Raw genomic sequence first — 11361 nt, 5'->3', positions numbered from 1 at the left:
AGCGTGCTGGCTTGACACCAGTAAAATACAGCTTACAGCATTCACACTAGTATCATTGGAGGTAATCCTGGATTTCTAGTTCATAATTATGTTAAAAAGTTACTGTTTTAAAAATGTAGTTTTAGGTGTGTTTTGGATGTTGGCTCCTCATATGATTGAGTTTGACACTCCTGTCTTAAAGGATCTTCAATCTTCACACAAGAACAAACACTGCTCCAGCAGCTGCATGCGGAGGGAAGAGCCTGCTGTGGATCTCACAGCCACAGGCTGATGGGAACACTTCCCAACATTTTACTGATCTTCAAACCACCTCATCCTGTAAAACGAAGAAGAACGAACCAGCAGGAACCCCCTGCAGGAGCTGCACACCTGTCTGACCGTGGTCACCAGTCACGTGACGTGACACCTCTGTGTTTGCTGAGCTCCGATTTAGCAGCTTGTCCTGCGTCCTGATGGCCTTGACGTGATTCATAAAAACATCTGTGACTTTTTACACATTAGATCTGCGCGTGGGAGCTGAGCGCGCGCCTGCTCCCAGCGGTTAGAGAAGACCTTCTCTTCCCTTGAGTATTCAGGCTGGAGTACTCGAGTAAATGTTCCAGCGCAGGCAAACAATGAACGGATATGCTGAAGTAACAGCAAACAACCTCCCCCACGAGGACAGACAAACAAAAGCTGATCCGGATCATCCAGCACTCACTAAACCATGAACATAAACCACGCACAGGCGAAAATCAGCATTTAAATCTTTATTATTGCCACATTTCTTTCCCCCAAAACACGTCTGTCACCGTAACTAGTTTTAACTTTCGCGTCACTTGTTGCGTTTCTAACATGAAACATGTTTAATAAAAGACAGAAGAAAAGAGAACTCCATTGTTTCACTCACCATATTCTAAAGGACCACACGCGCAGAAACTAAACTTCTTCAAAATAACGCACTTCTCGACGAGGACTGCGCATGCGCACAGCTTTGACAGTTCCAGATTCTTAAAGAGACAGTACACCTCCAAGCTATCTCCTGCTCTGGATTTAAAAGGGCCCATACCATGATTTCCTGACGCCTTTCAGAGTTAAGTACATCCATGTATGTGATCATATATTACATTTGGAACACTAAAAAACTAATTATTTATTAAATATTAGTTCTTATCATGTGATTTTTCCTACCCAGATGTAAAACAACTCGATTCCTGAAGCTCCGCCTGCCGATTCGTGTGTGCCGCCCATTTCATGACATCATCCTAGAGCCGGCAGAGTTTCTTCGTTTCTCCAATGAAAATAAACGTCCAATTTTTTTTCAAAAATAGATGCACATACCATATATCTGTCTTTAGTAGCCCCAGCCATCGCTACACTGTATGGCTGGGTTAACAAAATTGACTGATCGATTTGAATTAATTCACGCTTAATAGATCAATAATCAATTCAGAAAAAAATATAAACCGATTTAGCACACAAAGCTAAAGCCCACTAGCTTGATGCTAATGTTTAATGGAATTTCCCATAGGATGGCTAATGCTAACGCTCAGTCGACCTAAGCATACATTGTTGATTAAATAAACGTCTTTATAAACTCACAGACATGAATTTTACAAACACTTTTAGGTAAATATTTTTTAAAGTAACTATTTGTGTTCTAAAACATCATTTTTCCTCATACTTTCTTCTCCAGAAATGGTACCGGTCGGTCCTGATTTACAGGTCCCCAATGCTTTGTAATGGACACTCAAAAGTCCAGTCCGGTCAGGACCGCTCAGTGGAAACGAGACAGAAGCGTGCCGTCACCTCCTTTCATTACCCCTAACATGTTGTCGTCTGATCTCATGTCTTTTTTGACTATATTTTCAGGAATTAAACTAGTTTATTTTAATATGTAAAACATTTGGCAACAAGCACCAGACAGCACTTTTAAAGCCCCATTTATAGAGGTCAACAGATAAAAAAGGTTAAGATTTGGTCACCCTTTAAATTTTTTTATTTTTTTTAATTAGTTTGCTAAATAAATAAATGTATTCAAAATGTTATACTTGCTATTTACACATATTTTAGGGAAGACATAATTCTGGGAGTGAATTTAAACAGACTGGAAACCTTGAACAGCTTTTGTGCTGGCAGAGAGGTCAGTCAGGTCAGTCCTGTTGATGAGATGGCTTCACATCTCATTTCAGCCCAAAGAGAAGCAGCTTCTTGTCGTCGCTCGGTTGTCAGTCATTCAGTGTTGTCAGTGAGAGTGTGTTGGTGGTAACACATCAGTCAAATCAATGCAGAGCTTTCTTTTGGTGAAACACCTTCACTGCCTGTTTGATCAGAGAAATAAATGAGTGTTCTGAAGGTGTTTCTGCACAGTCAGCCACCTTACATATTGATTTGCATTGAATGGAGACCCGCTGAAGCTTCTGAGCATGTTGGATTTACTCCCTCATTTTCAGATTACTGTTTGTTTTTTGTTCATCAGCTCTCACCAATGGGAAAATACAAGCCTATTTTTCTATGATGGGAAAATATTGAGGGATTTCGTCACTATTTTGTCTTCATTGGAGCCTCTGAACTGGCACTGAGAGAATAAGCTATTGAGAATGATCGGTCTCAGTTTAATCCAGTTGAAAAATGTTATACTTCTTCACAATCTGTTTTCTTTTTCCTTTCAAATTCAAGTCTTACTGATAAAGCATATTGACAAAGAGGAATTGGTAAACGATGTCATTGTGTTGATTGATCATTCCCTTTTTTAATGTTAAGAAGAATGAAAAGGACAAAAAAAGAGAAAAGAAAGAAAACAAAAAAAGACTAGGATCTGTGCTTAAAAAGGTAGCCAAGTTACTTATATCTGTAACATTTAAATATTTTGATAGTCCAGTGTACATTCATAAAGAAGTTCTTTTCCCTTCCCTTTTACAGAGTATAAGAATCAAAAAGCTTCACATATTCTGTTCACTTTGTCCAAATTCTGTGAAATGTGTCCATCTGCAGTTTAACTGAAAAAGACAGCTTGTCCAGTGTGTAGATTTGGTGCTAGTACTGGGTCAGTAAAATCAATTAATTGATTTGAATTGATTTAAGCTTAAGAGATTAATAATCGATTCATAAAAAATATAAATCGAGTTACCACATGAAGCTAATATACCTAGCTTGATGCTGACAATTAATGTAATTTCCCATAGGATGGCTGATGCTAACACTCAGTCGACCTAAACATACATTACTGACTAAATAAACATCTTTATAAACTCACAGACATGAATTTTCCAAACTCTTTTAAGGTAATATTTTTTAAAGTAACTATTTGTGGTCTAAAACATTGTTTTTCCTCATACTTTCTTCTTACTCTGGAATAAAGTTTATTTCTATAACACGATCGCCACCTAGTGGCCAAACTGAAACGTCCTCCAGAAGAAGCAGAACAATGTTTCCAATGAACATTTTAGTTAGAACTTCTCCTTTAGAGAATCCATGTAACACTGAATGATATTAACAATCTCATTATTTCACTGATACATTTACAGTATGTGAACTGGATCAGATTAATATGAATACATTCAAAACGTGTAGTAGATCACGTTTCGCCTAGGGCGCCATGCACCACAGGGCTGGTTCTGGGTATACTGATAAGTGTACGTTCAAAGTTGTCACGTTTAAAGTAGTTTTAATGAGCCTGCATTCATCCGACCACATTTCACATCTCAGTAGTTTATTGTTGTGGTATTATGACATTCATTTAAGAGAATTCTGTCAACTACAATGTGGCTTTGGGACGACGTCACAGCAGTGTTTGGCGTGTTTTCTGTAAAGAGACAGAAAAGCACGTAAGAAGTGATGGTAAAACAAATATTCTAACAAATAATGAGTTGGACTCTTTTGTTCTGTGTGATAACACGACAATTGTTGCTTTACACATTTCTTGATGCTTTGTTTCTGTTTGTTTACATCCCGTGACCACCAGCTACGGTTCAGTTTTTCGGCTCTCGATGCATTTTGTACTCAGACTGAGGAATCTCAGAGCAAACTGAAGTTCAGTCCGAAGATGGGTCAGAGAGCAGTTCCTGGTCCCAGACCAGGGTCCACTTTGGTGTATTCAGACTGAAAATTTGTTCTGGATTTTTGGGGTAAACAAACTATGGTTGAATTTAAGCGATCCAAATGTGTCCCGTCCTAAAACATCCTTAAGAAAATCCCTGGGGTACTCCTCTTCTGCCTGGCTGTCACTGGGACTGAGGTGTTCACTGGGATGCTCCTCTTCAACCAGTCTGTCCTAAGGAGGTAACTAGGACACTGCTATTCTTCCAACACGCTCTAAGGAAGTCACTGGGATACTTCTCTTTAGTCCATCATTATGAAGTCAGTGCTTTATGAATCTAAGTTTTTATACACAGGGTTACTTCCTTTAAAAAAACCTATATTTAAAAATAATACTCATAACGTGCAACTATATTATGCTTTCTTTCTACTTACAAACTTTCAGACACACACCCCCTACTTCCCCCACACACACCTACACACACAGACACTCAGTTTTCTTCCTTGTCTGACCTCTGTGTGTTTCCTTTGATTCAATGTTTTCCAGGTAAAACAAAATCAATCTCACACCTGAAATGAAGAGAGCAACAACATGGCACAACTGTTAAACTTGATTAAAACATGAATTCAAATGAGATTAACTTCTGCTGAAGTTATAAATCTATAAGACTAGAGAAGAAGCAGCAGGAGATGAAATTGGATGGGTGGACTCATGAGTTTCTTCTCATTGTTTCTGTTGTCTTTATTCCAACGATTGTTCACATTTAAAAGCATACTGTGTGTTTTTCACAGATAAGTTATTTTTCTATGATGCTTCTCTGCTTCCTCACTTGAGGTCTCCTGACCTAATGACTGAAGATAAAAAATAATCGCTGAACCTCTAAAGTGGTTGGAGCCAGGAGGAGGAGACGCATTTATCTGTCATAGCAAAACAACAAGACTTATCTCTGAAGAGCAGCACACAGCTCCCGGCAGATTCCAGTAATTACACACGAAGAAGAATGTGGTGAGAAAGACCGCAGCTGCTCAAAATCAGAAACGTCTACGGTAAGTTTTTGCACACGGAGGGAAAAACCAAACAAGGGGAGGTCAGTAATCATACGGAGTAGATGGAGTCTCCAGAGATGTTGTTTCAGGTGGAAGAACCAGGTCAGGTGAAGGCAGTGTCTTCTCATGTCTGGCAAACAGACGGCTACTCCCTCAGATTCCAGAGGCTGCCCTTTGCATCCTCTAATACACATGTGCCAAAGTCAAGGCCCTCCAGGTAATTCTATCCGGCCCTCCAGATCATTTTATTTTACTGTTATTGATGGTCTGATGTTGTCTTGAGCTCATTTCTAACTTGTATAATTTTGACAAAATGTATTTTTATGGAGAGTAAAATATTGAAAGTTATTTAAGGTTTAAGTTGATTTATTCTGGAATAATATTCCTGTCTTTTTATTATTCATAATTATGTTAAAAAATAACAGTTTTAAAGTTTTAAAAATGGGCATTCTGTCAGCTTTTTGGACTATTTTGGCAGTAAGGAGTCAGAGCTCTGACTCCCCCTCTGGTCACCAGCGGGAACAGTCACCAGAGTACTACTGCACTTCATTTCCCAGCAGCCCCAGTCCACAGTTCCTGGTTCCTGCTCAGCAGTCTCCAATCAGACAATCACCCACCTGCTTCTTAAGCAGCACACAGAGCCACACCAGTGTGACCAGTGTGAAGTATTGTCTGTGCCACTCCGCTTGTATTACTGAGTGTTTCCACCATCCTAGCAGTTTTGGCTTTTTTTTTTTTTTTAATATAGTTTTTAGGGTGTTCTGAGTTTAGCGAATATTTCAGCTACATGCTACATTGGCTAATTTAGGCTTTTTTCAGTTTTTTTTTATATTTTGAAGTCTAGCTATTTTTACAGCTACATGCTAGCTGTTTAGCCAACCCAAGTTTTTTTCCCAGTTTGTTTAGGCTAGTTTGGCATTTAACTAATTTTAGCTGGCTATCAGCTTCAGCATTTTTAGCTATCGTCACTAGCATCTTCAGCGGGCAAATTCAGCTTACGGCATTCACACTAGCATTTTTGCAGATAATGCTATAGATCTAGTTCATATTTATGTTTAAGTTTTAAAAATGTAGTTTTACAGTGTTCAATAAATGTTTATCCTGTTCGGCCCGTGACTTAAGGTGTGTTTTGGATTTTGACCCCCTGTGTGATTGAGGTTGACAGACCTGCTCTAATCCATCCATTTTCTTGACCGCTTTGTCCCTTTCGGGGTCGCGGGGGTGCTGGAGCCTATCCCGGCTACTGAAGGGCGAAGGCGGGGTACACCCTGGACAGGTCTCCAGTCTGTCGCAGGGCCTCAATCACACACCCATTCACTCTCACATTCACACCTAGGGACAATTTTAGAGTCACCAATTAACCTATGAAGCATGTTTTTGGACGGTGGGAGGAAGCCGGAGTCCCCGGTGAAAACCCACGCATGCATGGGGAGAACATGCAAACTCCACACAGAAAGGTCCCAGCCGGGAGTCGAACCGGGGCCTTCTAGCTGTGAGGTGAGAGCGCTAACCACATGCGCCACCGTGCAGCCCGCAGACCTGCTCTAATATAAAATGGAACTCTTTCATATTCACCTCTGTGTCCTTCAACCTCTTGTCTGCTTCAGTCATCATTCTGATCGTCAGGAATACTCTGGGTCTCCTCACATGGTAAATGGCGTATACTTGTATAGTGCTTTTCTACCTTCCTCAAAGGCCCAAAGCCTTTTATAGTCCCACAGTCCCATTCACTCATTCACACACACACACACACACACATATATATATACATATATGCATACATACCCACACAATGTAATAAAGCATAAAAGGATTCACTGATGTCGAGAAAAAGCAAATGTGTTTCTGGTAAAATCCTTCTTTTTTTCCTTTTGATGAGTCGAGTTCTGGTTATTGATGCACATGGTTACCACCTGTTTCATTCCCCTGTGCCGTCATATTATAAATGTGATTACCCACCCTCTGTCTGTAGGAGGATCATCTGCAGAGTTACAGAATTCTGCAAATATTGAAAGAAAACAAAGATCTTTCACTCTTGACAAGAAACCTTCAGAAGATTAAGAAAATCCTGCTGATGGACTTTTTAAAGAAGAATCTGCTTTTTCTCTTCATGAAAATGTCCTTCCTGTTGATTCTCCTGTCCAGTGTGTTGTGGAGGGGGAAGACAGGACATTAATGCTAGGTTCACACTGGTCGCAGAAAGCCCACAAAGCAGCGCGGAGCGGAGTGCACGGCGTCCGCTCTCTCCTGTAATTCACACCAGACACACATTTTTCTGTGATGGTCGACAGGCGGTTCTGCTAGAGCTTTTTTTGTTTTAACCACCATGGGTAAGTTAATTACCAAAAAATATGACCTCATGTTTATGCTAAGAAGTAGTTAGTAGTTTGTAGGCCTACGCTTCTTTAATTTATCTGTTGTTGAGACACAAAGAGAGAAGTTTGTGTGTTGTGATTGTGAGTTTATTTTCATATCTATAGTTTGTTTAAATACAAAAACATGATTGCATTTGTCAATCACATTATTTTATTGTAAGAAATTGGCTATATTTTTTAAAATAAACCGGATTTTCTTGTGTCTTGATGTAACTTTCTGCCGGAATTGACGTGAATTGCTTGTGACTCGCGCACAACAGAGACCAGACGCCGAAACAATCTGTGGCACGGCTCGAGTCCTCCACGGGGGATCGAGGCCCACCATGCCTGAGGTAAACCACAACATAGGTTAACAAAGGCGCCTAATGGAAGTGACCTCCTTTACGTGCCGCTTTGCAGTGACTTCGTGTCCTGTGTGAGCCTAGCATTATACTCTTCCACCACCTTCACTACTCTCATGGTTGGAATGAGGTTTGACATTTGGAGTTCCTCCTAAAAACCACTTTCATGCCCGCTGTAATGTTTGATGTGATTGTTTCTAAATTAGTATAAAAAATCTGAATGAGCTTTTGTTTCTATCTAGTGGATCGCAGTTTTTCTGGTCACCTCAGTGGAAGTGGTCACCGTCAGGTCAATCAGGAAGCAGGAACGTTGTAATTGGATCCCTCAGTGTTGCCATCTTCTTAGCAGGTGTTTTCTCCTCAACCGATGGCAGCGTCTTCAGCAGCAGGTCACTGCCCTCATCCTCTGAAGCATTTTACCCCGTGATGCTCGAGAACAGGTGGTGAAGCCAGGGAGCAATCCACCCCCCTGTTGTAAACGAGCGGCGTGCTGTATCTCTTATGCCACACTACACTACATTATGAAATCTGTTTTTATTTTTTATCATCAGGTATTCATCTAACATAAAGAAAAGCAGATTTGTTGACTGAGCAGCTGGGCTGATGGTATGAGCCCCTGAATGAGTTTCCCAAACCAAAAGAATTTACCATCAATTCTAGTTTGATGATAAAGTTTAAAGAATATTGGCATCAGGAACTGGTCTGACTTACTGCCTGCAATATGGACCAAGCTCCTGCTCCGGTCATACAGAGACCGGACAGCTCTCAGTAAGGCTCCCCAGACCCCATACTCCCAGAGCACCCTCCAGAGGACATCACGGGGGCGTGGTGAAAGGGCATCAACAGATCTACAAAGCACATATGGAGTGGATAAGCAAACTCCCACAAACCCTCCAGCACCCTGAACAGGGGGTCCACCGTTCCACGACCAGGAGAAAAAGCCAATGTTCTTCTTAATTCTGAGATTTGACTTTCAAACACAAAAATATTTCCCAAAACTGGTGAAATTAGACTGAAGAAGTTAAAAAAATGTCTTCTTTGTAAACATCTGAAAATATATCCAAAAGCCGACGAGTTTATTCCCTAAGCCCAAAAAATATGTGAAAAAGGTTTCTTTGAAAGCTGCAGTTCATGATGTTTTGCAATTTAAGACAAAACTAACAAAACACATTTGCAACATTTGTCTAAACTGTTGTATAAAAAGTCTGAAAAGTGGAAAAAATCCTCAAACATTGTTCGATTCTACAGTTTACATCACAGCTTGTCTGTGGAACTGTTTCATGTGATGAGATCTTTATAAACTGACTGTGGGTTCCACTAAAAACGAGCTTTGTTTGTTGTATTTTATTTCCATTGTCACAAGTTATTCGAGTTATAAATTGACCAATCAGATGGCTCAATAAGCGTTTGTGGGGGGTTTGAGTGACATATGGCGGGTAGCCAATGGGAGCAGACTTCATCAATGCGGTCTCGTGGTAGAGGTGTGGAAAGAGGCGGAGACTCACAATAAACTCACTCCAGATTGGTGACAGTACTTCCTGTAGATTCATGACTCAACTATGACTCACAGAGACTCAGACCAATCACTGAAGATGGGTTGCAAATGGCGATATCCGTTTCAGGAAGTGACGGTGAAAGCGGTGGTCTACTTTCATGAGGAGTGGAGCTAATGCATTTCCATGGGGGACCTCATGGCTCCAGATGTCCAGTTCTAATTAGACTCTCGATGGCCTGGACTGAAACATGGTCATTGCAGGACATCAAACCTTCAACAAGAAGCAGCAGTTTGGAGTTACCTGCCTAAATCCTGGCTGAAGGATGAACAGCAGCTGCTCCTGACTCACAGGCGCTGCATCTATCAGGGGCGCTAATCGAGTCGTCTTCCTTCTTCCGGTGGCGTCTCCTCTGCCTCACAGCCGATTCTGGGAAACACCTGGTGACTTTTTACAGTGGCTGATGGACAGTCTCTTTAATCCAAACCACCTCTGTGTGAATAAAATGTTTGTGTTGAAATATTAAGAAGCCAAGAAGAAAACCAACCAACATTATGTTCATAGAGATCATGTTTAGGAATCCACTGAAGACCAGGAGGATCATCTCAGGAGGTCTGTCAATTTGTCAGATGAACTTGTCCAGTTTCTGATTCCTGGTGTCGCCTTCTCACTGTGGGGCGTTTTTAGGACATCACCCCTCAGAGGTCTGTGAGTTGACTTTTCCTTTATCCTGTCTTTGAGATCAACCCGGAGATTATTTTGGAGAAATTTCCACTAAATGAGAAGTAAAACATGTTCATCAGGGCCTGAAAAATCAGCAACATTTCTGCTGTAAGAAATTTGACACACCTTCACATAAAACTGATATTTTGTTGTTGTTTTTTTTAATTTGAAGAACATTTGTTTGGACATTATTGCTTTATCATTATTATAGTTAAATATAAATGTAAATTCTGATAGTCTGAATTTACAAACTAGATTTTCTTTTACTGTTTTTCATTTTTAGGGCGTGTTTTAATGTGATATCCACATATTTTTTAGAAATTTACTGAAGCTGCTCAGATCAGAGGAGGATAGACTGCTGAAAGACCATTTCTTTAAGTGCAGTATAATGATGGATGATGAGATGAATGAATCAGATGTTATTCAGGACTCAGGTCAGGAAATAAAAAACACAAGACAACTGACTATTCATCGAGCTGCACGTGGGCTCAGTATCACAGTCATGGATGTTGGACTGCCGGGTAGGTAAAGCATGAACAGGAGGGATCAGTGAAGATGAGTTCCAGGTTCTCCGGGAATCCCCTGTGCACCAGGGGAGAGCAGAAAACAGCAGCATGCTGACCACAAAAGAAAGCCAAAAGATGGCAGCAGAGAGGCAGCAGCAGCCACCATGACAGACGCTTTGTTTCTAATGTCCCAACTCTTTTATGTCATTTATACTGTCCAAGGGCACACAAACCACAGAGTTCTAAATAAACCCGCAATCCAGAAGTTTCTGCTCTGTGTTTGGCCTCACATGACTGAAACCTCAGTTTCATGAAGAGTCTTAAAGGGTGACCAAACCCTAAATCAACTTTTTGAGCTGTTGATCTCTATAAATGGGGCTTTAAAAGTGCCGTCTGTTGATCATTGCAAAATTTTTGACAAATTAAAATAAACATATTTATTTTTTGAAAATTTAAAACATAAAAAATATTTTAAAAAACGCCTGTTGCTGCCCCCTACGGGTTGAAAGGATGTATTATAGTTGAATTTCATGATTGGTCAAACCATTTAAGTCTGACGTCATGATCTGCAGCCCCAGTAATAGGCATGTTTGAGATCCCCCGGCGCTGCGCAGATGGCCTGGATTGCGGTGCATGTTGGTTAGTTTCTTGCACTGACGTCAAATGTGCGCCGTCACCAAGTATCGCGAGAAAGGGGCGGGTTCAAGGCGCCTTCCTAAGCCAGCGCAGCCAAAAAATAGGTACTGCGCTGGCTGCAGGCCGCCTTGATGTCTACAAAACAATGCATTGTGGGAAATTGAGTCCACACAGTTCTTGTAGTTCGGTGTGAAATAACTGGCGCTAAATGAAGGACATCGGT

At 40.8% G+C, this 11361-nt stretch overlaps 1 protein-coding gene across 2 annotated transcripts in view; it reads right to left on the bottom strand.

Moving 5' to 3' along the window:
- si:ch211-71n6.4 (para-nitrobenzyl esterase) overlaps positions 1–972 on the bottom strand; it is a 25761-nt gene extending 24789 nt beyond the window's left edge. For both annotated transcript variants that reach the window (XM_024262992.2, XM_024262993.2), the window contains exon 1: positions 890–972. The gene's annotated coding sequence lies outside the window, so the exon portion shown is untranslated. The remainder of the gene's footprint in view (positions 1–889) is intronic.
- Positions 973–11361: the final 10389 nt, after the last annotated feature.

Source organism: Oryzias melastigma, linkage group LG3 (assembly GCF_002922805.2).
Source record: "Oryzias melastigma strain HK-1 linkage group LG3, ASM292280v2, whole genome shotgun sequence".
Taxonomy (NCBI): Eukaryota; Metazoa; Chordata; class Actinopteri; order Beloniformes; family Adrianichthyidae; genus Oryzias; species Oryzias melastigma.
Note: the sequence above shows the minus strand (reverse complement) of the source record. Positions and strands in the feature narration are given on the sequence as shown.